This window comes from Papio anubis, chromosome 5, assembly GCF_008728515.1.
Source record: "Papio anubis isolate 15944 chromosome 5, Panubis1.0, whole genome shotgun sequence".
Classification (NCBI taxonomy): domain Eukaryota; kingdom Metazoa; phylum Chordata; class Mammalia; order Primates; family Cercopithecidae; genus Papio; species Papio anubis.
This window is the reverse complement of record NC_044980.1, coordinates 43,187,031-43,214,326: the sequence shown is the minus strand read 5'-3', so window position 1 is coordinate 43,214,326 and position 27,296 is coordinate 43,187,031.

Below are 27,296 nucleotides of genomic sequence, written 5' to 3'. Positions count from 1 at the left end.
GTTTATATCCTCATGAAGTTGGGTACCAAGGACATGGCAGTACATGTGACACTGTCCTTGTCCCCAAGGAACTCCTATTCAAGGCAGGCAGAGCCAGTAATTAAACATGGTTTCTGACAATTATTAAACACTGATGTGTGCTTTCCACTAGGTTTAATTTTTCACATGCATTATGTTCTGTAATCCGCATGTGAACCTCAAAGAGATAGGTATTATTACCACTTTCTAAGATATGGATCAGGCTTTCAGGGATGAATGAGCCTTTCCAGAGTCCACTGGGCAGGAACAGCAACCCAGGAGGACATGCTGCCTCCTCAGCTGGGTATGCAGCTTGCAAGAATTTGATACACTATATTAGGTCCACAGAATGAAATGTTTAATAGTAAAAGTAGACCCTTGTCATTTTTAATTAAATGTGATAATGCCAACAGCTATCATTGGCTTTTAAATCTTCACTTGCTCTCCATAAAATATAAATATGTTGAAGCCTTACTCAGTGCTATTATTAGGGCTTATGCCAGGGCATCCTCCCAAAGACAATTCTCATAGAACACGTTTAACAAGTAGTATCCCTTAGAGAGATCCAAAACAAGCTGGCATTACACTGACTTTTACACAAAAGAATTCATATTAATAATCAGATAATGGCAATCTCGGTAACGATAAAGTGGTGGCAATGGTCCTATCACTCACAAAATGATTTCCTATTATCTCTCATATTCTCTCCTTTATAATCTACATGTTTCTGTACCTTAACAGAAGCTTTCTGCAAAAATTTACATCACTTAAATTGGTAGTTTTTAAAGTAGAACTTGGTCCAGCGTCACATTCTAAATTATTGCATTGCTATGTTTATAAATTGTTTTAGAACATATATCACATTCTAACTTTTATCTAGTTATCTTTAGTACTCCTCTTATTCCTCTATTAGATTTTAGGCTCTTTGGAGGTAGTGGGCACAATGTTTTATTCATTGCTCAACCTTGGACAGTGCTGGGTATCAGACAAGGTGCCCAACTAAAGATATTAAATGTAATTTTCTAGAAAATTGTTTTTGTATTGAGAATACTTAGTAGTCTTAAAATTATTGCATATTCCAATAATATTTGCATTATCATGACTAAATATATAGAATTTTAAAATGTCTTCTCTTTCTTCTCTCTCTATTCCTACATCTTGCCTCAGAGGTAGCCAATATTACAAGTTTACATAAATCCTTCAGCCCTTTATCTACGTATTCACCTGGACACATATGTGATAACACCAATAAGCATAATAAAAAGTACTTCATGATCACTACGTGCCTCACACTGTGCTAATCATCACATTACATATTTAAACTTACAATTCACATAACAACTCTATGAGGTACATCCTATTAATACTCTCATGCTACACCTAAGTAAATTGAGGTGCTGAAAATTTATGTACATTGCCCAAGGTCCCTTCAGTAGTAAGTAAAGAGAATTCTAACAGTCTGATGCTGAGCTTAAGTTCCTCATCATGAGCAGACTATTTTTTAACTACAACAGTTTCCTATATCTATGATAAAAAACATATTGAAATAGGCTCCTTAACTTTTTTTTTTTTTTAAATTTATAAAGGAAAGAGGTTTAATTGACTCACAGTTCCACATAGCTGGGGAGGCTTCAGGAAACTTACAATCATGGAAGAAGGGGAAGAGGTATGTCTTACATGACAGCAGGTGACAGAGAGCCAATGTGTGAAGGAGGAATGCTCAGACACTTATGAAACTATCAGATCTTGTGAGAACTTACTATTAAAAGAACAGCATGGGGGACACCGTCCCCATGATCCAATCACTTCCCACCACGTACCTCCCTCAACATATGGGGAATATGGGGATTACAATTCAAGAGGAGATTTGGATGGGGACACAAAGCCTAATCATATCAGTTGTTCAGAATTATGCAGCTTAATTCCTACATATTTGTGAATTTTCCAGTTTGTATCCTGTTATCAATTTCTAGTTTCATACCATTGTGATCAGAAAAGATGATAGGATTTCAGTTTTCTTAAATTTGTTCACACTTGTTTTGTGGCCTAACATATGATCTATCCTGGAGAATGTCCCATGGGTGCTTAAGAATAATGTATATTTCATTGCTATAGAATAAAATGTTCTGTATATGTCTGTTAGGTTTATGTGGTCTAAAGTGTAGTTCAAGTTCAATATTTTCTTATTAATTTCTGTCTAGATGATCTGTTCATTGTTAAAAGTTGGAGTACTGAGGTCCTCTACTATTATTATATTATTGACTATCTCCCCTTTCACATATATTAATATGTGCTTTATGTATTTAGGTACTCTGATGTTGAGTACATATATATTTACGATTGCTATATTCTCTTCATAAATGGACCCTTTTATCATTATATAATGACCTGTTTTGTCTCTTTTTACAGTTTGACTAGAAGTCTATTTTGTTTGATATAAGTATGGCTACCATTCCTTTCTTTTCATTTCCATTTGCTTATAATTTCTTTTTTTTCCAATGCCTTCACTTTCAGTCTGTGTCCTGAAAGGTGAAGAGAGCTTCTTAATAAGCATCATATAATTGGGTCTTATTTATTTTTATTTTTATTATTATACTTTAAGTTCTAGGGTACATGTGGATAATGTGCAGGTATGTTACATATGTATACTTGTGCCACGTTGGCGTACGGCACCCATCAACTGGTCAGCACCCATCAACTCGTCATTTACATCAGGTATAACTCCCAGTGCAATCCCTCCCCCCTCCCCCCTCCCCATGATAGGCTCTGGTGTATGATGTTCCCATTCCCGAGTCCAAGTGATCTCATTGTTCAGTTCCCACCTATGAGTGAGAACATGCGGTGTTTGGTTTTCTGTTCTTGTGATAGTTTGCTGAGAATGATGGTTTCCAGCTGTATCCATGTCCCTACAAAGGACACAAACTCATACTTTTTATGGCTGCATAGTATTCTATGGTGTATAGGTGCCACATTTTCTTAATCCAGTCTGTCACTGATGGACATTTGGGTTGATTCCAAGTCTTTGCTATTGTGAATAGTGCCGCAATAAACATACGTGTGCATGTGTCTTTATAGCAGCATGATTTATAATCCTTTGGGTATATACCCAGTAATGGGATGGCTGGGTCATATAGTACTTCTAATTCTAGATCCTTGAGGAATGGCCATACTGTTTTCCACAATGGTTGAACTAGTTTACAATCCCACCAACAGTGTAAAAGTGTTCCTATTCCTCTACATCCTCTCAGCACCTGTTGTTTCCTGATTTCTTAATGATTGCCATTCTAACTGGTGTGAGATGGTATCTCATTGTGGTTTTGATTTGCATTTCTCTGATGGCCAGTGATGATGAGCATTTTTTCATGTGTCTGTTGGCTGTATGAATGTCTTCTTTTGAGAAATGTCTGTTCATATCCTTTGCCCACTTTTTGATGGGGTTGTTTGTTTTTTTCTTGTAAATTTGTTTGAGTTCTTTGTAGGTTCTGGATATTAGCCCTTTGTCAGATGAGTAGATTGCAGAAATGTTCTCCCATTCTGTGGGTTGCCTGTTCACTCTGATGGTAGTTTCTTTTGCTGTGCAGAAACACTTTAGTCTAATTAGATCCCATTTGTCAATTTTGGCTTTTGTTGCCGTTGCTTTTGGTGTTTTAGACAGGAAGTCCTTGCCCATGCCTATGTCCTTAATGGTATTACCTAGGTTTTCTTCTAGGGTTTTTATGGAATTACATCTAACATTTAAGTCTCTATCCATCTTGAATTAATTTTCGTATAAGGAGTAAGGAAAGGATCCAGTTTCAGCTTTCTACTTATGGCTAGCCAATTTTCCCAGCACCATTTATTAAATAGGGAATCCTTTCCCCATTTCTTGTTTCTCTCAGGTTTGTCAAAGATCAAATGGCTGTAGATGTGTGGTATTATTTCTGAGGACTCTGTTCTGTTCCATTGGTCTATATCTCTGTTTTGGTACCAGTACCATGCTGTTTTGGTTACTGTAGCCTTGTAGTATAGTTTGAAGTCAGGTAGCGTGATGCCTCCAGCTTTCTTCTTTTGACTTAGGATTGTCTTGGAGATGCGGGCTCTTTTTTGGCTCCATATGAACTTTAAAGCAGTTTTTTCCAATTCTGTGAAGAAACTCATTGGTAGCTTGATGGGGATGGCATTGAATCTATAAATTACCTTGGGCAGTATGGCCATTTTCACCATATTGATTCTTCCTATCCATGAGCATGGTATGTTCTTCCATTTGTTTGTGTCCTCTTTGATTTCACTGAGCAGTGGTTTGTAGTTCTCCTTGAAGAGGTCCTTTACATCCCTAGTAAGTTGGATTCCTAGGTATTTTATTCTCTTTGAAGCAATTGTGAATGGAAGTTCATTCATGATTTGGCTCTCTGTTTGTCTGTTATTGGTGTATAAGAATGCTTGTGATTTTTGCACATTAATTTTGTATCCTGAGACTTTGCTGAAGTTTCTTATCATCTTAAGGGGATTTTGGGCTGAGACAATGGGGTTTTCTAAATATATAATCATGTCATCTGCAAAGAGGGACAATTTGACTTCTTCTTTTCCTAACTGAATACCCTTGATTTCTTTCTCTTGCCTGATTGCCCTAGCCAGAACTTCCAACACTATGTTGAACAGGAGTGGTGAGAGAGGGCATCCCTGTCTTATGCCAGTTTAAAGGGAATTTTTCTAGTTTTTGCCCATTCAGTATGATATTGGCTGTGGGTTTGTCATAAATAGCTCTTATGATTTTGAGATACATTCCATCAATACCGAATTTATGGAGTGTTTTTAGCATGAAGGGCTGTTGAATTTTGTCAAAGGCCTTTTCTGCATCTATTGAGATAATCATGTGGTTTTTGTCTTTGGTTCTGTTTCTATGCTGGATTACGTGTATTGATTTGCGTATGTTGAACCAGCCTTGCATCCCAGGGATGAAGCCCACTTGATCATGGTGGATAAGCTTTGTGATGTGCTGCTGGATTCGGTTTGCCAGTATTTTATTGAGGATTTTTGCATCGATGTTCATCAGGGATGTTGGTCTAAAATTCTCTTTTTTGTTGTGTCTCTGCCAGGCTTTGGTATCAGGATGATGTTGGCCTCATAAAATGAGTTAGGGAGGATTCCCTCTTTTTCTATTGATTGGAATAGTTTCAGAAGGAATGATACCAGCTCCTCCTTGTACCTCTGGTAGAATTTGGCTGTGAATCCATCTGGTCCTGGACTTTTTTTGGTTGGTAGGCTATTAATTATTGCCTCAATTTCAGAGCCTGCTATTGGTCTATTCAGGAATTCAGCTTCTTCCTGGTTTAATCTTGGGAGAGTGTAAGTGTCCAGGAAATTATCCATTTCTTCTAGATTTTCTAGTTTATTTGCATAGAAGTGTTTATAGTATTCTCTGATGGTAGTTTGTATTTCTGTGGGGTCGGTGGTGATATCCCCTTTATCATTTTTTATTGCGATATTGATTCTTGTCTCTTTTCTTCATTAGTCTTGCTAGTGGTCTATCAATTTTGTTGATCTTTTCAAAAAACGAAATCCTGGATTCATTGATTTTTTGGAGGGTTTTTTGTGTCTCTATCTTCTTTAGTTCTGCTCTGATCTTAGTTATTTCCTGCCTTCTGCTGGCTTTTGAATGTGTTTGCTCTTGCTTCTCTAGTTCTTTTAATTGTGATATTAGAGTGTCAATTTTAGATCTTTCCTGCTTTCTCTTGTGGGCATTTAGTGCTATAAATTTCCCTCTACACACTGCTTTAAATGTGTCCCAGAGATTCTGGCATGTTGTATCTTTGTTCTCATTGGTTTCAAAGAACATCTTTATTTCTGCCTTCATTTCGTTATGCACCCAGTAATCACTCAGGAGCAAGTTATTCAGTTTCCATGTAGTTGAGCAGTTTTGATTGAGTTTCTTAGTCCTGAGTTCTAGTTTGATTGCACTGTGGTCTGAGAGACAGTTTGTTATAATTTCTGTTTTTGTACATTTGCTGAGGAGTGCTTTACTTCCAACTATGTGGTCGATTTTGGAAAAAGTGCGATGTGGTGCTGAGAAGAATGTATATTCTGTTGATTTGTGGTGGAGAGTTCTGTAGATGTCTATTAGATCTGTTTGCTGCAGAGATGAGTTCAATTCCTGGATATGCTTGTTAACTTTCTGTCTCATTGATCTGTCTAATGTTGACAGTGGGGTGTTGAAGTCTCCCATTATTATTGTATGGGAGTCTAAGTCTCTTTGTAATTCTCTAATGACTTGCTTTATGAATCTGGGTGCTCCTCTATTGGGTGCATATATATTTAGGATAGTTAGCTCTTCCTGTTGAATTGATTCCTTTACCATTATGTAATGGTCTTCTTTGTCTCTTTTGATCTTTGACGGTTTAAAGTCTGTTTTATCAAAGACCAGTATTGCAACCCCTGCTTTTTTTTGTTCTCCATTTGTTCGGTATATCTTCCTCCATCCCTTTATTTTGAGCCTATGTATGTCTCTGCATGTGAGATGGGTCTCCTGAATACAGCAGACTGATGGGTCTTGACTCTTTATCCAGTTTGCCAGTCTGTGTCTTTAATTGGAGAATTTAGTCCATTTACATTTAAAGTTAATACTGTTATGTGTGAACTTGATCCTGCCATTATGCTATTAACTGGTTATTTTGCTCATTAGTTGATGCAGTTTCTTCCTAGCCTCGATGGTCTTTACATTTTGGCATGTTTTTGCAATGGCTGGTACCGGTTGTTCCTTTCCATGTTTAGTGCTTCCTTCAGGGTCTCTCGTAAGGCAGGCCTGGTGGTGACAAAATCTCTAAGCATTTGCTTATCTGTAAAGGATTTTATTCCCCCTCACTTATGAAACTTAGTTTGGCTGGATATGAAATTCTGGGTTGAAAATTCTTTTCTTTAAGAATGGTGAATATTGGCCCCCACTCTCTTCTGGCTCATAGAGTTTCTGCTGAGAGATCTGCTGTTAGTCTGATGGGCTTCCCTTTGTGGGTAACCCGACCTTTCTCTCTGGCTGCCCTTAAGATTTTTTTCCTTCATTTCTACTTTGGTGAATCTGGCAATTATGTGTCTTGGAGTTGCTCTTCTCGAGGAGTATCTTTGTGGCGTTCTCTGTATTTCCTGGATTTGAATGTTGGCCTGCCCTACTAGGTTGGGAAAGTTCTCCTGGATGATATCCTGAAGAGTGTTTTCCAACTTGGTTCCATTTCCCCCCTCACTTTCAGGCACCCCAATCAGACGTAGATTTGGTCTTTTTACATAATCCCATACTTCTTGCAGGCTTTGTTCATTTCTTTTTCTTCTTTTTTCTTTTGGTTTATCTTCTCGCTTCATTTCATTCATTTGATCCTCAATCGCTGATACTCTTTCTTCCAGTTGATCGAGTCGGTTACTGAAGCTTGTGCATTTGTCACGTATTTCTCGTGTCATGGTTTTCATCTCTGTTAGTTCGTTTATGGCCTTCTCTGCATTAATTACTCTAGCCGTCAATTCTTCCACTCTTTTTTCAAGATTTTTAGTTTCTTTGCGCTGGGTATGTAATTCCTCCTTTAGCTCTGAGAAGTTTGATGGACTGGAGCCTTCTTCTCTCATCTCGTCAAAGTCATTCTCCATCCAGCTTTGATCTGTTTCTGGCGATGAGCTGCGTTCCTTTGCAGGGGGCAATGCAATCTTATTTTTTGAATTTCCAGCTTTTCTGCCCTGCTTTTTCCCCATCTTTGTGGTTTTATCTGCTTCTGGTCTTTGATGATGGTGACGTCCTGATGGGGTTTTGGTGTGTGAGTCCTTCCTGTTTGTTAGTTTTCCTTCTAACAGTCAGGACCCTCAGCTGTAGGTCTGTTGGAGATTGCTTGAGGTCCACTCCAGACCCTGTTTACCTGGGTATCAGTAGCAGAGGTTGCAGAAGATAGGATATTGCTGAACAGCAAGTGTACCTGTCTGATTCTTTCTTTGGAAGTTTCCTCTCAGTGGTGTACTCCACCGTGTGATGTGTGGGGTGTTGGTCTGCCCCTAGTGGAGGATGTCTCCCAGTTAGGCTACTTAGGGGTCTGAGACCCACTTGAGCAGGCAGTCTGTCCATTCTCAATTCTCAACCTCCATGTTGGGAGATCCACTGCTCTCTTCAAAGCTGTCAGACACAGTTGTTTGCATCTGCGGAGGTTTCAGCTGCTTTTTGTTGTTTTTGTTTTTGTTGTTGTTTAGCTGTGCCCTGTCCCCAGAGGTGGAGTCTGCAGAGACAGGCAGGATTCCTTGAGCTGCTGTGAGCTCCACCCAGTTGGAGCTTCGCAGCTGCTTTGTTTATCTACTTAAGCCTCAGGAATGGCGGGCACCCCTCCCCCAGCCTTACTGCTGCCTTGTGGTTAGATCAGAGACTGCTGTGCTAGCAATGAGGGAGGCTCCGTGGGCGTGGGACCCTCCCGCCCAGGTGTGGGATATAGTCTCCTGGTGTGCCCGTTTGCTAAGATCCGTGGTAGAGCACAGTATTGGGGTGGGAGTTACCCGATTTTCCAGGTGTTGTGTGTCTCAGTTCCCCTGGCTAGGAAAAGGGATTCCCTTCCCCCTTGTGCTTCCCAGATGAGGGGATGTCTCGCCCTGCTTCAGCTGTCACTGGTCGGGCTGCAGCAGCTGACCAGCACTGATTGTCAGGCACTCCCTAGTGAGATAAACCCAGTCCCTCAGTTGAAAATGCAGAAATCACCTGTCTTCTGTGTCGCTTGCACTGGGAGTTGGACACTGGAGGTGTTCCTATTTGGCCATCTTGCTCCGTCCCCTCCTCAAAAATTTTTAATAAGGAAATTTTAAAACATATAACAAGAACAAACAAAATAGTAAAATGAATCCCTACATATCCATTGCTCAATTTCAACAATTGTCAACTCATGGCTCAATCATGCTCCACCATACCCTGCTTCTCTCTCTCAGCTCTGGATTATTTTGAAGGAAATTCTTAGACATCATATTATTCCCTATGTCTTAGTTCATTTTCTGTTGTTATAACAGAATACTTGAGACTAGCTATTTTGTAAAAAACTAGAAATACATTTCTTACAGTTCTGAAGGTTGGGAAGTTCAAGAGCATGGTGCTGGTATCCATGAGAGTCTTCTTCCTGTATAAAATGGCAAAAGGCATCACAGAGAAATAGCACAAGAGAATGTATGTCAGTTCAGCTCTCTTCCTCTTCTAATAAAGTCACCAGTCCCATCATAGGTCTCCTCTGTGATGACCTTATCTAATCTAATTACCTTCCCAAAGTCTCCATCTCTAATCAACATATTAATTTGGGAATTAAATTTTCCACACATGAAATTTGGGGATACTTTCAAACCATAGCATCATGCATGCATAATTCAGTATGTATCTCTAACAGATAAGGTTATTATTATTGTTGTTGTTGTTATTATTATTATTATTATTATTTGAGATAGAGTCTCACTCTGTTGCCCAGGCTGGAGTGCAGTGACAAGATCTCAGCTCACTGCAACCTCTGCCTCCCAGGTTCATGTGATTCTCCTGCCTCAGCCTCCTGAGTAGCAAGGATTACAGGCACATGCCACCACACCTAGCTAATTTTTGTATTTTTAGTAGAGATGGGGTTTCACCATGTTGGCCTGGCTGGTCTCGAACTCCTGACCTCAAGTGATCCACCTTCCTTGGCTTCCCAAAGTGTTGGGATTACAGGCATGAGCCACCGCACCCGGCCAGATAAGGTTTTTAAAAATAGTAATCATGACACCATTATCCCACTTTAAAAATTAGCAATAATCCCTTTGTATCATCATATACTTAATAGGTGTTCAAATTTCTCTGATTTTGCTCATAATTTTTTACAGATGGTATAAATCTGTATCTCAATAAGATCCATATAGTTTAAATATCTCTTTAATCTACAAATTACTTCTTCCTTTTCTTTTTGGTTTATCTTCAAAGCATTTGTTAAACATACAACATTTTCGGTCTTATAATATTTCCCAGGGTAGATTTTGATTATTGCATTCTTGGGGTGCTGTTTCAGCTGTTTCATTTTATTGCTGGTTTTTTTTGTTTTTGTTTTTGTTTTTGTTTTCCTATAAGTGGTAGTTAGGTCTAAAGTCTTGATTACATTTATTTTTTACTTGTTTTTTTTTTTTTTGTCAAGAAGATATCACAAGTATTGTTGTGGACTTCTACCAGGAGGCATATAGTTTCTGATTGCCACTTTGTTATTAAGTTAGCAGCCATTAACATTCATCCCCTAGCCATTACTTTACCAAGGATTAGAAAATGCTACTATTATAATTTCATAATTTATTTTGCATGTATTACTTGAAACTTTTCTGGAGAGAATATTTTCTCAATAACTAGTTTATTACGTAGCAGTTTCTATATTAAAGGCAGGATAAAATTTTAATTCCTTTATTTTATTTACCAGTTTCCTAAATAATGAACTGGTTTCCTGGCATGACTAAGTTGAGGGTTGAGTATCATTTGGTATTACCATGAGCTTATAGATTTAAGCATCTTTGATATTTGAAAACCACAGCAACCATTTTTTAATTCATGCTCAAAAATTTCCACCTTTGACCAGGGACATCTCCTCAAATTGTCTTCTTTTGAGAATTTATCTCAGTCATCATTGATAATTTTCTTGCTGTTTGATGTGACAAGATGATGCAATAAGATATTTTAGGCTCAACTTACACATTTCCCGAAGTTAGAAATTTTTTTCAAAGATTCATGGTTTATTTTACTGAGAAATTTAGAGACTAGAATATGTATGCTAGTGTGCTTATTGCTGCTGGGATGGTCATGATGTCTAGACTTTTTCAGTAGACAGAGCTATGTGTCATACTTGTTTTGAAGCTAAAATACAAGTTGATATATCTAATTCAAATACAATATAATAGTTTTTACTTAATCATTTTGATATTATATCTCCTTTTTCCCATCCACAAAACTCTAGATTTCATAAACATCTATATAACACCTTTGTTTTATTCCATGCCATGTACATGACAATCTTAGAAAAATAGTGTGGTAAATTACTGTTATCTATTGCCCCAGTTTTTCACCAGTACTCCCATCTACACACCTTGCTTTGTAAACTTGTAATGTTTTTTCATTCTTATTCTGGCTCTGCCCAATGACTTGCCATGGCCCACAGGATATCAGCAACCATGAAACAAGAAGAAGATTAAAAATAACAACAGCAACAACAACAACAACAAAAAAACAACCTTGCCTGTTTCTGCTTGCTCTCTTGCACTTCTACAATTACCACAAGAACATGCTTGGACTACTTTGCTGGAGCTACGTGGGACCAAAAGACATTAAAGATATAAAAATACAATCATACTGGCCCTGCTGTGTCTCTCAGCCAAATAATTCTAGATTAGCTGATAGCCAACTAACTCCTAGGTTGAGCCCACCAAGATGAGCAGATCTATCTAGCCAACCTAAAACTGACTATGTACTCATTAGCAAGAACAGACCATATCAGCTAGACTCTGCAGAATTGTAAGCTAAGTAAATATTTATTATCAAGAGTGATTCAGCAAGATGGAAGAATAAAAGGTCTCTGCCTTTAGAACCCCTCACAAAATTTCTGACTGGCAAATAACTGTACATATATAAAAACACCTTTACGAAAATGTTATAACTTGGGGGTGAAGTGGAAGTGCCCCGCTTGGAACTCAAAAACCAAGAAAAGCCACATTAGAAGAGTAAGAGAAATAGTTTGACTCTAACTACATCAGGTCTTCCCAGTATGCACATAATCACACCACGGAGAATCTCCTGTTTTTTTCTCCTACAAAACAGTGGGGAAATTTGCAGGGATATACTACCTGGAGTCAGGAAGAAACAAAGAAAGGGAACAGGGTTCACAATGACCAGCATGTGTATATTGATGGTGGTACCACATCCATGCCAGTGGCCTTACCCCATTAGAAAGCCAACCCAAGGCCCCACTCATATGTGAAGCCAAGCTGGTGATGCCATCTGGCCAAGGGGCACAGTCAGCTATTCTCCGTGGTTGAGGCTCCCAGCTAGCAGTCTAGTCCAGCTGTGGAACTTAAGTTTTCCATCTGAGGTATTCTTTGAGGCCTTGAGTATCAGCAAAACTACAGATGCCAGGTAGCTTGAAAAACCCCACTGATGCCAGCTAGTCTGAAGGATCCTACAAGGAACTGACTCATCAAAAAATACAGTTTCCACATCCTGATGATTTCATTCCCCTTATCCAACCAATCAACAACCCCAATTTATCATTCGTTCACCCTCAATGATCCCCTTAAAAACCCTAAGCCAGAACTCCTCCAGGAGATGAATTTTAGGGGATCTCCCCATCTCCTTACTTGAAGGCCTGCAATTAAACTATTTCTCTCTAACAAACCTTGCTGTCTTGCTGTATTAGTCTGTTATGGTACAGCAGGCATACAAACCTGTTGGTCCTTTAACAGTGTTAACTGATTTGATTGTGGTAATCACTTCACATGTATACGTATTTCAAATCATCAAATTGTATACCTTAAGGACATACAATTTTACTTGCAAATTATACCCCAATAAAATTGGAAAACTAGTTATGTTTGCATTTGTTACTAAACAGTTTGTACTGAGAGATAGCTTCTACAAACAAGACAACATAATTACTGAAAAGAGTTTAGGAGTATTTTGCAAATCTTTTTTTCATGTACTCCACTAGATATCTGCAGTCAAATTACATGTTTTGAAGATACATGAGTGGTTCCATTTTGTGTGGTTATGCACCTACTTGATACAAAGTTCACGAATCTCATTATGCCTTCAAGGATTAATTTTTATTTCATAATAATGTAAGGTAATCCATAAAACATTATATATTCAGACACACATAGCTTATATCCCTGTCCTTTCCACACTATTTTCTCTCACCCCAACAGATAACTATAATTTTAGATTTAGTTTATCCTGCAATTTTTAAAAAATTAAATAAATAGATTCAAATACACATATGTTACTCCCCTTTCTAATTTAAAGTAGCAGAAGAGCAGGAAGGGCCACACTGACACTGGTTTATGTCCTGTGTTCAAAGCAAGAATGTTATTAACTAGCTATGCTCCTTGACAATAATAGTAAAATTAAAATACCACACTTAGTGACAATTGTGAGCCAGACATCTTCAGAACAATAGTTAAGTAAACTTTCACTCAGAGTGCTTAAGTAATGTGTTCTAAATTACTCATCTAACAAGCAACAATGTGGGTGCATAGGAGATTTGTGCTCTTCCTAGTCTGCTGTACAGCCTCTCATTATACCCTAACACTTTCTAAATTGTACTGCACTGTCAGATAATATGATGGGATTGGAGGAAATATGCTTGGAAATTCCATTATTCTATGACAGTTTATATTTTAAATTCAAAATTAAATGACAGTGAAAATTGATTATGAAGATGACATTCTTCAGTATCTACACATTACAGATTGCAGAAAGTTTTTAATTAGTTCACAAATAAGTCTCGTAAGCGTCATATTGGTATTTTGTTTTTATGATACTAAACACTAGTGCTTTGTGAATGTAATGCGAATAGAAGAATTCCTTTGACCCAAATGACAGAAACTCAATTCAAACTGAATTAAGCTAAATAAATAAAAGTTGAAAGGAAAGTATTTATAACAAAAAGTCCAAGACTAGTTATCTTCAGATGTTTCAGATTACCTAGTTGGATGAAGGTACTCAAATGATGTTATCAGCAGTTGTCCCTCTACCTATTACAGCTCTGCTTTCCTCTGGTTTGCCCCCCTTTTTAGGTAATTTTCCCCCTTGCAATAACATCTTCCCAAAACTTATTAGTCTGATGAAGATAACTTTTTGTAAATCATTGCTTCCATCAGAAGTCCCAGAATCAAGTGCTATTAACCCAAGATGGATCTCACTGCAGTCAGGGAAATGAAATGTTCTGATGAAAGAGCCTGAGGCATGTAGCAACCCATAGATCCAAGTGGAAAGAGTAACCCCGTCTAAACCACATGGGCTAAGAATGGAAGAATGGTGATTCCTCAAATGAAAATCAGAGATTTGTTCCCAAAAGAGAAGTGGTTAGATTCTGTACAGGCAAACACAACTAATGTACTTTACAAAAGAAAGATAAAGAAGGAAAGAGCAGGGCATGCTCAGGATTAGTGAGTAGGCACCGTGATGTGGAACATCCATTAATACTCTTCATAATTATTTGATGTCTTGAAAAAAAATTTGGGTAAAACAAATAGAAGAGACACAGATGGCATTATGAAATCATACTAGTTAAACCAACAATCACGTCATAACCCTAACTCCATTCTAAGGCACATGAAGTACTTCTTGAGCCACAGAATGGAAATTTAAGAATAAATCTCAATTAATGCAGAGGTAGAGCAGTTATTAACAGAAACACTTTCCCATTTCTTAATTCCAAGGTGCATAGAGGTGATCACTATTAATGTTGGGGAAGAAGAAAAATGGGAATAAGTTTTTGGTTTTACGAGATTACATTTTTCTCAAAGGAGAAGGCTCTTTGCCTATCCCCCATTTGTTTTTCTTGAAATTCCTTGACTTAAAAATTGTTGGATGAGATGCTAATCAAAGAGCTTTGAGTTCTTCAAAGAAAAGTCTCTAAATATTACAAAATCTATGGTAAAAATATTAACACTTAGAAATGCAGTTATTTAGGTATTTATACCACAAGAAAATGAAAAATAATTTTTCAGCCATATTTACAGATTAAGGTCCTTGATTTTAAAAAAAACAACAACACTTTTGTGATTGGCATTGTATCAAATTAAAATTTATTCTACTTTACGCACTCACTATTATATACACTCTGAACATCAGAGCATAAATAATATATACACCAAATGTTTACTGCAGTGATGTCTATAGGCAGAAAAAGGTTTTCCTCAAAAATAGATCCATAACTAAAAAGTCATGTTTCAGAATCTTATATAAAACCACCTTAACCTTCTGCCAAGAATTGCACTAGCAACTTAGCTTTCTGTTTTGTTTTATTTGGAGTTTTATTGTTTGTTTTGTTTTGTTTTATTTTTTTGTTTGCAGTCTATCTTAAAATAAGAAATAGCTGAACAAACATCTAAAGGTTTATTTTCTGCAAACTTTTCATGAACAACCTTTGTGAATCGTCTACTCTGCAAGACTTTTGGACCTTTCAAGTTTCATCTTATTCAAGCATAAAAATTAATTCCACTGAAGGTGGCTTCAGAAGAGCAATTTTATTGACTGAAGTTGAAAAAGGGATATTTTGCTGGGTGTAGTGGCTCACGCCTGTTATCCAAGCACTTTGGGAGACCAAGGCAGGAGGATCACCTGAGGTCAGGAGTTTGAGACCAGACTGGCTAACGTGGTGAAACCCCATCTCTACTAAAAATATAAAAATTAGCTGGGCATGGTGGTACAAGCCTATAATCCCAGCTACTAGGGAGGCTGAGGCAGGAGAATCGTTTGAACCTGGGAAGCAGAGGTTGCAGTGAGCCAAGATCGTGCCACTGCACTCCAGACTGGGTGACAAAGCAAGACTCCATCTCAAAAAAAAAAAAAAAAAAAAAAAAAAAAGGACATATAATACCATTGATTCACCTATTGTAAGCTTTCAGGACCAAAGGTTAATTTATGAATTCATTTTTCCCAACTTTCCTTGTGATTATAACTCGCTTATTCGTTAAATGTGCTTGCATCACAGAGTAATGGTAGAATCTGAACTCTACGCCAGATAAAAATTAGACTAATTATTTTCATATAGCTCCAATTCATAAGAGCTCCCACATGCATGTCCTACTTTGTATTCATCAATCTCACCTCCAGATCCAGGGAATCGTAAGGAGGTCAAGAGTTCCAAAGTAAGTAAGTGATTCAGAGTGCACTAGAAGAGAAATAGGCCTTTCATGGAATGAAAAGCTTCCCCTCTTTTGTACACTTAAAAATAATATTCTTTGGCAAGAGCCTGGAGAGATATTATATGTACATTTGAGAGTATCATATATACATATTATATATAAACACACACATATGAATAATTGAATATATATGAAGAATATGTACACATTATATATGAAGAACATATGAATAATTGTGTTTTTTTTATTCTAGAGTTCACACCATTTACATGAGAATTTTAGAGGAAAAAATATTTACAATTCAACTGCTCCAAATGAAACTAGTATAAGATTCTTTCTGATGGCAACTCTAGTTTCAAAATGTCAAAATGATGAACCATATTCTGCTTTCATCCATCCTGCTTCCCAAGTCAGTCAGTAAATTTTTTGATTGGATATTTTCACTAGATATTATCTAAACTTAGGCTTTCATCATTCACCACCACCTCTCCCACAAGTTTTTAGATCTATGCCTATCACATTTTTGGTCTCCCATGGATGATCATACCCTAGTCAACAGTTATTTTGTATCTCGCTCAATTCGACTTTGCTTAGTTTCTAAAGAAACCAAGGGCCAAATTGTGCCACAGATTATGTTCTTTTCACACTAAAGCCAAAAGGGCTCTGTGCAGGCAACCGAGGAAAGCACAGGACAGGAGTGCTTTCATCTCTCTTCAGAAGATAATAGCTCTAGGCCTCATATTGCTTAGTTTCTCTCCTCTGAAATTCCTGGATTGTTTTCCACTCAAAGACCAAGCTACTGCTCCTTCAGTCAAGTGTGGGAATACCAAAAAACAAACCAGAGAATCACAAACCAGCTAACACAGAATTCTCAACATTATCCAATACCTTGCTGATTAATGTTACTTACTCCCAGTTTAAAATACAAAAAGTTGTGCAATGGGAAGCACAGTACATTAAACCTGAAGCTTTGAAATGTGCACCGATGAAGTAAGACATGGAGTCAACACAAGAAATATAAGTTTAGAGCTATGGCAAGCTCGTAGCATTTCAGGAACCACAGATCTTACTTTGATGTTTCTAGCTATTTCAATCAGACAAGTAACAGTTGCAGAGGAGAGAAAGCAGTCCGACAACTTAGACTAGCATTTCTCAAGAGGGCTTTTCTTTCTTTTGAGGAATTCTTTTCAACTTATTAAATTATCTACATCTTTAGTAGCAATGTGTTTTCCAATGTACAACCTTACTAAAATGACAAGTAATCTACTGGGAATTAAACCAAAATGGAAACTTAGCTATTGTTTTTAAAGCCACATGTCTTTAAATCCTATGATTGTTAACTTTTATCCCAAAAGAAGAAGAATTAACTTTTACTGACTTTCACTATGTAATAACTGGACTATTTTAAGTTCTATTTCCCCCTACCTTGACAACTTAATTGACCTGTTAGAAGTATAAGTTACCAGATAAAAATAATAATATGCTCCAAAAGCATTAAATAAATTTCACATAAAAATCACAATAGTATATATCTAATAAACAAGGTAGAAGAAATAAAAATTAGATAAAAATATTTTTAAAACCCAAATATAATAGCACAATGCTATAATTTGTATTAAGAAACATTTATTCTAAAGCCTTAACCCAGTTGTCTATTTCACATAGGTTATGTATCATGGCAATCCACATAGCAACTTTCTTTGGAATTAAACTTTGGAATTACTTGCTTACACAAGAAAACTCATCTCAGATGTAGCATCTGTTTCTCACTAAGGCTTAGCTTTCACCTAATTCTCCAAATGGGTTGACCGAGGTTCAAGAATGTGAGGTGACTCGATCAAGAACATACAGTGAATCTAGGGCAAGCAGTCTCTCTCCTTTGAGTAGTAGATGGATATCTTGGTACAGAACTCCACTGATGCCATTGTCAGGCCTGTAATGCACACTTAACATCCACTTGAGAACCATGGTTCATTGAGTGAATCACTTGGTATCCTAATATTTTTAAGTGCAGCAGAAGGAAGGGAAAAGTGTTTTGTAATTTGAGTATGTTCACCAGATCTCCTTTATTAAATTATATGTCTTAACTTCGGAAGCAGTCTAACTTAAAATATTTGATTATTAGAACCACAGATAATATTTTATACACTGCATAATATAGCAAGAATGTAGTAAAGGGAAAGAGTTTATATAGAGTATATTCAGTGTTTAAAAAAATTAGTGGAAACCTGCTTCTGTGTAGCTATATTCATTTATTTCATATACAATATATTCTACTATATATATTATAAAAGACAATTTATAAGTACTAATTTTTGCTTGGATAATTTCTTTTTTTTTTTCTCTAAACTTGGATTCTTTTATTTTTATTTTATTTTATTGTATTATGCTTTAAGTTCTAGGGTACATGTGCACAACGTGCAGGTTTGTTACATATGTATACATGTGCCATTTTGGTGTGCTGCACCCATTAACTTTAGGTATATCTCCTAATGCTATCCATGCCTCCTCCCCTCCACACTCCCCCCACCCTGCTATCCCTCCCCTCTCCCCCTTCCCCCCACCCCATGGCTGGCCATATGTAGAAAGCTGAAACTGAATTCTTTTAAATAACCAACTGCCCTTCCACTACCAATATCGGCAATAAACAGTAACAAAATAAAATGCTCAATAGATTAAAGGTCGTAATTATCACTCACTTTTAACGTAGTTTTTAGTTCTGCCTTTATCTACACAGGATCAAAGAACCTTAAAAATAAACCACAGGAGGAAATCGGTAAAACAAAACAAAACAAAACACTATATTATTTTTTAAAAGGCAAAAATGTTTAAGTTTATACTTTTCAGCTGGCTATGTATATCACTTAGAGGTAGACTTTTAAAAACTCACAATTTGATACAATGACAATTTTCCCCAAGTGTCAGTGTATGAAACAATAGCATAATTCACAGAATTCTGAAAGAAGTCTTAAAATTACCTTCTTAGTAAACGACTCAGGAAGGGGAACATCACACACCGGGGCCTATCATGGGGAGGGGGGAGGGGGGAGGGATTGCATTGGGAGTTATACCCGATGTAAATGACGAGTTGATGGGTGCAGCACAGCAACATGGCACAAGTATACATATGTAACAAACCTGCACGTTATGCACATGTACCCTACAACTTAAAGTATAATAATAATAAATAAATTAAAAAAAATAAATAAAATAAACCTCTAAGAAATTAAAAAACAAACAAACAAAACAAACAAACAAACAAACAAACAAAAAAACAGTTTTCTTTTGACAGATATAACTACCAGGCATAAATTACAGAGCGCACACTAGACTATAAAGGCATGATAATTTCTTATCTTTACTAGAAAAACTATGTTACTCTTCGTAAAGAACCTCAAATAATATTTAAGTTCATAATAAATCCAAACAACTATTCAAGGAAATAATTCTACCACAATATAAGTACAGATCTACATATACACAGTTGAAATAAAATGAAAACTTTTATAATTAACCACTGTGAAAACATATATGGTTTTCTATCAATAAGCATGTTTATTTCAATTTTTATCATTTTAATTGTGACATCTTCTTTAGTCAATTGTATGCAGTATACAGAATCACTTCAGCTCTTTTCTAATGTACATTGAATAGAATTACTCAGTCTTTTATTTCAGCATTTTTCAGAGAGTCATATCTTTTGTGTTGATTATTACAAGAATTGCTTCAAGTAAAGTAACATATCCACAGAGGTTATTCTCAGACTTAAACGTTATTTTTCTACGAAGCCAAAGTTCTACATTCGGGTATTTCTACATTCCTGTAATTGATCATGATTGACTCAGTGATTCATGATTTGGGTATTGTAACTAAAATATTCTATTCCATTCCAATGAATATTGCATAATTCTCTCAGACACTTCCACCAAAGAGTTGCTCAAATTGCCTTCTATTTTAGTTTTTTAAAAATAAGTTGGTTATGTGAGGTTTTCAACATAGGGAAACATAAAGCAGTTTGAAGAACGCACAAAAACCTGTGTACTCTTTGCAACTTTTAAGCAAACATAAATTCTTACTAAAATAAAAAGTTAAATTGAAAGGTCTGATATAGGTCATTTTTAGGAGGAATAAGGTGATGGCTAAAGTTAAAATAAATAGTAAGATTCTAAAAGTAGAGGAAGGTAGGAAATCCTTTAGAGTAACTTTGTGGGTTATTTTCAAACTTTATTCGCCCTTAAATATTTATTTTCCTCTTCTTAAAGGTCCCTGAAATGTTGTTAATTTATTAAAACAGTCAAAATATCTGTAGTAATACCAAATACAAAAAAGTATGCCTGAGTCTTTCTGTAACACTGGCTTATAACAAACGTTCTTCTGTCACCTTAAGAACATCTTATAGTGACATATAGTAACATTGTTTTAGTAAATCATTCAGGAAATATGTATGGAGCACTTGCTGTATCCCATGTATTATACTGAGCATTGGGGATGCCAAGTTGTAACACGATGCTAGCTGCAGTGGGGAGAAATGAAGATGACCCATAATGAACTCTATTCCAGTGATGCTCTTCTTCTGATAAGTATGCAGAAACACTCTCTGAAGTAGGCTATATTTTAACCTAATTCTAACAATTTGTATATTTCATTTCACTATGTAGTTTACAAAATGTCTCATGTTGTTTTTCTCATCCAAGTCTCACCACAGGCTAGTACAACTAGATAGGGCAGCTTTTTCATTCCCATGTTACTGATGAGAGTTACTCCCAATTAAATCAGAGGCCTGGAGATGTCCTCTGAACTCCTGCTTTTGTCCTCTTTCTACTACTTTATACCTCCCTAGGTGAGGGTATTATCAGACTGATTCTATAAATAGTCCATTATTTCATAATAGTAAAGTTAATATCCAATGCATTTATTTTTCTTTGGCTTTTACTCAGTTCTCACTTATTTCTCAACACATGGTAAATAATAGTAGTCATTCTCATTTTAAGTCAAATATCCTTTCTCAGGATAGAAGGAACATTTCTGAAAATAAGTGTTTTTCCTAGAGTCCTATAAGTAAATCAAGCACATTTTGTTGTTTCATTTAATTTTCAAGCCAGTTATTACCATATAGTGTACTGAAGAAGCTTACTCATGAAATATATTCTGCATTACAGTGTTTCACACAATATATTTTTGGTCTTTTTTGTGTGCAATGTATTATGCTGAGCCTTGGGGCTCATGGTCTAATGTAGGTAGGAAGGTAGATAATTATAATACAGTATGAAAATTACTATTATATATGTATTTCCAGGAATTTATGAGAAAACTCTTGAGAAATTGCTAAAGTAAAGCATTAGAAGGGAGCATTTTAGTGTGAGTTAGAAGAAAATACCAAAGGTTTGGAGTTGAGGACATTGCAGTTCAGAAAATTGGTAGTAATTTAGAAAGCCTAGGTAAAGAGAGAGTTAAGAGTTATGGCACTGGAGAGAAATGAGATTACAAATGAGTGGCTTTGCATGTCAGGCTAAGGATCGTAAGTTTTATGCTGAAAATAAGGGGCCGTGGAAGGATTTTAAACAAGAAAGATGTGATCAGATTTGCATTTTATGAGAATCGCTGTAGCTGCTGTGCAGAGAATAGATAAGAGCAGAGGAGAACTTTAGACAGTAATAAATAAGACCATAATAATAACCAAGAACAAACTGGTAGGAACGTGTTTGACCAAGTAGTTAAATCTGGTCTTGAGAAAAGTGGATGGACTTAAGAGTTATCAAGGCGGTCAATAAGATTTAGTAGACAATTGGATATAAATGGAGTGGAAGTGGTAATGGAGAAAAATATGTGAAGGAGGTCTTCCAGATTGCTGGCTTTGATAACTGAGGGGGGCTTTTGAAAGGAGAAACAAGAAGATTGTCAAGAGGTCAGATTGTGAGGTGTTTTGGGGAGGGTGAAGGTGAGCAGGCGTGAGAGGAGGTGAAAAGATAATGTGTTCATTTTGGGACACATTAAGGTAGAGCTATCTGTGTATGTATGGATGCTCTAAACACTGATAAAATGTCTGTGGTAGTAATATTTGGGAGTTATTTGCCATAATAATATTTGGGTTTCTGAAAACTATGGGTACTCTGAAGTTAACGGCTCAGGTTTTAGAGAGAGACCCAAGCCAGAGTTTGTAAAATGGATTTACTTCTAACTGTTTAATTATCAAAAACTCAGCTTTCCCATCTATTATTATCTGTCATGTATGACATTCTCAAGAACAGATTTTAAAATGTGTAAAACGAGTATGATGCTTAACGTATAAAAGGAACATAATAATTATACATTATCATTATCTTTTAAAAATGCTCAAAGCAAATGTTAGTAATGGTTAATTTTATAGTTGAAAATGTTTAAAATGTTAGTTATGATTAATTTTATATGTCAACTTGACTGAGCTAAAGGGTGCCCAGATAGCCAGTAAATATTATTTTGGGGCATATCTGTGACAGTGTTTCTGAAAGAAATTGGCATTTAAATCAATAGACTGAGAAAAGAAGATTACCCTCACCAATGTGGGCAGGTATCATCCAAATCATTTGACAGACTAAATAGAACAAAAAGGTAAGAAAAGGTTAATTCACTCTCTCTGTTGAGCGGAAACATCCTTCTTTTCCTGCCCTAAGACATCTGTGCTTCTGGCTCTTTGGCCTTTGAAGTCAGACCAGGACTTACACACTTGGCCCCTCTTGCTTTTCAGGTCGTTGAATTTGGACTGCATTTCACTACCAACTTTCCAGGTTCTCCAGCTTGCACATGGCAGATTATGAGATTTCTCAGCCTTCATTACCATGTGAAATGATTCCTACAATAAATCTCCTTACATATCCTATTGGTTCTGTTCCTCAAAAGAAGGCTAACCAATATTAATAAAGGATTTTTAAATAATTGAAATAAGTACCTCCCAATTCAATTGTTTTATAATTTAATTATCTGACATATTTAAATGTAAATATATACTTAACATTACGATTCACCAAGATTTTTTAAAAATAGACTACCCTGCTTTCTGATTCAGTATATATAACAATTACTCTTAAAATTCAATATAGAAATTTAAAAATTAATTATATCTCAGCAAATGAAACCCTTTCTCTTTATAAAAAGTTAGTATTTTGTACTATCATAAAGTATTATGATTTTCATCATTTATATATATTCCAAAGGTTAAGGTGATTGAGAAAATATGTGGAGATATCTCAGGTTTCAATTGTCAAATTATAACTTTTGTAGATAATTTCCCTTTTAACAAAAGACAGAGATGATAGTTCAAAACATTCAGCTGGATTTAATAAGTTCACACTCTAAAATATAGCAGGGTACAACCTCCTCCCATCTTACTTGTGAGCTCATCCTTAAGAATTCCCTTCAGTCATTCTTCCTTTCAAAGGTCATTGGAAGGAAACTGGAAAGTCTGGTGACTTTTTTTTAAACCAATTTTTCTGCTACAATTTGAAAAGTCTGGACGCAACACTCTTCAAGTGCAGAACATAAACTTTTAGTACTTCTTGTTCTGGAATCCAGCAGAAAAAAAGTTGACTTTTGCTTGGCCTTATCCCACTAGCTTTAATAAGTTGTTTTCATGGAGTTGTTTTAAAAAACAATGGATGTGAGATATATATGTAAATACCAGTTTTCAAACTGGAGTCATAAAATAAATACATTTTTTAAAAATCAGATAAGATAGAATTACATGGAATATAGCAGAGTGAAATAGAAAATATCAACTTGACTTAATATTGAAGAGGTAAAAACTGTTTTGTGAGACCTTTTATTCATATATCATATGATACATATAGTTGCACATGTGTGTATGTTTGTATATTGAATCAAAATATATGTGAATTGTAGTCAGAAGTTGGAAGGCCATAGCATTGTGGAATTGTACACAATGGAATATGCAAATTGGAAAAGGTAAAATAATACTTCCCTGAAAAATCATTTTCCCTATGAACTTACACCCAACTTGTTTTCAAACTGTCTCTCACAATTTATTTTTAAATGGAAATGCCTATTATACACTACATATTAATGACGGTGATGAATATGATAATAACTCACTTTTATTTATATTATACCCTTCAAGGGATTTCAGCTCTGTTATTTAATTTTATTACATTTACTTCTCAGCAATACTGCAAAACCAACTGGAGAGCTAGCTGTAGTTCTGCTTACATTGAGGCACAGAGGGGCCAAGTGATTTGCCTCAAGTAACTCAGGAGCTACATGCATAAACGTGGTCATTTAACTTTCAATAATGCTTTTTTTCCTCGGGATTGTGCTGTTGCTTCCCATACAGCTGCAATTAGTTTGCCATTTTTATCTCTTGTGTGGGTCTTTGTCATTTGTTTTGCACTTAAAACACTATCTACAAAAAAGTCCAAAATATTTGGGAAAAGGCAAGAAGAAGTAAAATAAAGATGAGTTGGTGATTTAGGGATCTGTAAAATTCCCAACTGTTTTCACCTAAGACTGAGGCTTTAACTGCATCAACCTAGCAGCCAATCTGCTATCTAGATATCTCTTTTATTCCCAAAACTATCATAGGACCTGGAATGTAATAGGCTACTCAGTAAGTATTGTTGAGTTGAAGTAAAAATTGCAACTGTCATGTCATATTGATAGGTGAATTCGTGGTGATATGAGATCAATTAGAAATTAAAGGTGAGGTGGAGGGGAGAGAGGACATAGGGTAACTTTAGAGCAAGCTTCCAATACAGCCCATACAGTGAGCCAGGGAGCCTCCCTGCCTTTTCTAGTGCCTGGAAAATTCATAGAAGGTAGAAATTATTTGACCTAGCTATTCCTCTAAAATTCCCAGAGTATGATACCTTTTGATAGAAGATTTAAAAACTACTGATCTGATTGCTTCAATTGATTTATAGATAGATTATATTTGTTAAGTTATATTTGTCTAGAAAATTGTCCATTTTAGCAAACTAGTCTCTAAAGTTTTCCATAGAATCAACTTATGATTTGTTCAGTCTGTGTGTCTGTAGTTTTCCCTTTTTCATTCCTGTGATGGTTAATACTGTGTGTCAACATGATTGGATTGAAGGATGCAAAGTATTGATCCTGGGTGTTTCTGTGAGGGTGTTGCCAAAGGAGATTAACATTTGATCTCCTTTGAGTCAGTGGGCTAGGAAAGGCAGACCCACCCTCAATCTGGGTAGGCACAAGTAATCAGCTGCCAGCATGGCTAGAATATAAGCAGGAAGAGAAAAGTGAAAAGAGAGAGGCTGCTTAGCCTTCCAGCCTACATTGTTCCCCTAATCTGGATTCTTCCTGCCCTCAAACATTGGACTCCAAGTTTTTCAGTTTTGGAACTTGGACTGGTTATTCTTGCTCCTCAGCCTGCAGATGGCCCATTGTGGGACATTGTGATCATGTGAATTAATACTTAATAAACTCCCCTTTATATATTGCATAAATATTCCATTAGTTCTGTCCCTCCAAAGAACCCTAATGAATACAATTCCTAACAATGCTGATTTAGGAGGTTATTTTTAGTTTGTTGTTCTTAATATAGTAAATACCTTCTACTAATATATTTAAAGAACTGTCTTTTGGTTGATTTTCTTTATTCTTACATTTGTGTACTTTATATTTCACTAATATATCCATATAATTTTCTTTATTCAGCTTTATTTTATTTATTAGATGTTTCCTTAGTTTTTTAGTTTAAGAAGAGCCGTTAAATTTTTTTTTCTTAACATATGTTTTTGGAGACTACAGATTACTCCGTAAGCACTCTTTTATTTGTATTCCATAGTTTTGATATTATTGTTCCCTTATAAATATACATTTTGATTCACTGTTGAAGAATGAACTATTTACAATTGTGTTTTCTGCTACATTGCTACATCAGATTTCTTTTGTTGATTAGCATCTTCCCTCTATATCTTTCTCTACCCCTACTTCACACAGTCTTTTATTATGTTTTAAGTATGTCTCCTCTAATCATCATATAGCTGGATTTTAAATTTTTTTGTCTTGAAATATTTTAATATTTTAACAGAAAATTTAGAACTATACTCACAGAATTTTTTTCTGAATGATTAGAGAGTAAATTGGAGAGATTATGCCCTATCATCCCAGAATATTTATGTGTAATTCCTAGAATATTTACCTACATAAGCAGAATACTGCCATTAAAATTGGGAAATTAGCATAGACAGATGGTTATGATATAATCCACAGACACCATTAAAATTTCAGTAGTTTTTTTCAATAATGTTTTCTATAGCAAAATTATCCAGTCCCCAGCTCTATTTTATATTAACCTCTGCTTTTCTCCTTCAGTCTGAAATAGTTTCTCAGACTCTTCTTGACATTCATGACCTTGACACTTTCCAAAATAACACTATTTTATAGAATGTTCTTAAGCTTTTATTTGTCTGATATTCCTTCGTTATTAAATTCAGGTTATATATATTTATTGCAGGAATATCACAGAAGTGATGTTGTGTTCTCATTGTTCTACCAGATGGTACTCAATTTCAATTTGGCCTACTACTGGTTGTGTTAACTTTTATCACTTGCTAAAGGTTATGTCTTCTAAGTTTCTTCACTGGAAAGTTATTCTTCGTTTTGCAATTAACAAATCTTTGAGACTAAGTAAACACTCCATTCCTTGTCAAATTTTCTGTCACTAGTTTACCCATCCATTGATGTCTTTATGACTGAACTATTACTAAGATGGTTGCTAAATAATAATTCTTCATTCCATCATTCCATCTACATTTATTAATTGGCTTTCTGTTGTAACAAAAAGCTTTCTTTTGTCACCATTTACTTATGCATTTGTTTATTTATATCTGTATGAAGAAATAACTATTTAATCACCAGGTTATAATCTATTACTGTCATTATTTTGATGTGCAAATAATTCCAATGTTTGTCTAATGTGGGCCTGTTCAAGCCAATTTTATCTACATCATTTTCTGAACACTTCCTCACTTTCTGGAACAATAACAGTTTCCATGCTCATCTTGTACTTTGCCTGCTCAAGCATTGGAACCAGCCATTTCTCCAAGAAGCCCTAGTTCCTTAGGACTGAGAAATGAAGATCAGTGTGCACATTGGTATTGTGATTACTCAGGCCTCTCGATGGACATATCCAGGGCATATATGTAAATACACATTTACATCTATGTGTATATTTTACTCAACTATCTATGTATAAATTTTTAAAAAGTGAGTTAATACCAGTGTCTCTGATTTCAGTGCAATACCATAGGATTAATTCCAGTTTTATTTCTTTCCATATTTGTAACCCCATTTTACTACAGTGAGAAATATGATTCCCATTGCGTTTGCCTGCTTGGGCTGCCATAACAAAATACCATATCCTGGGTTGCATAAACAACAGAAATTTATTTTCTCACAATTCTAGATGCTGGAAAAATCTAAGATCA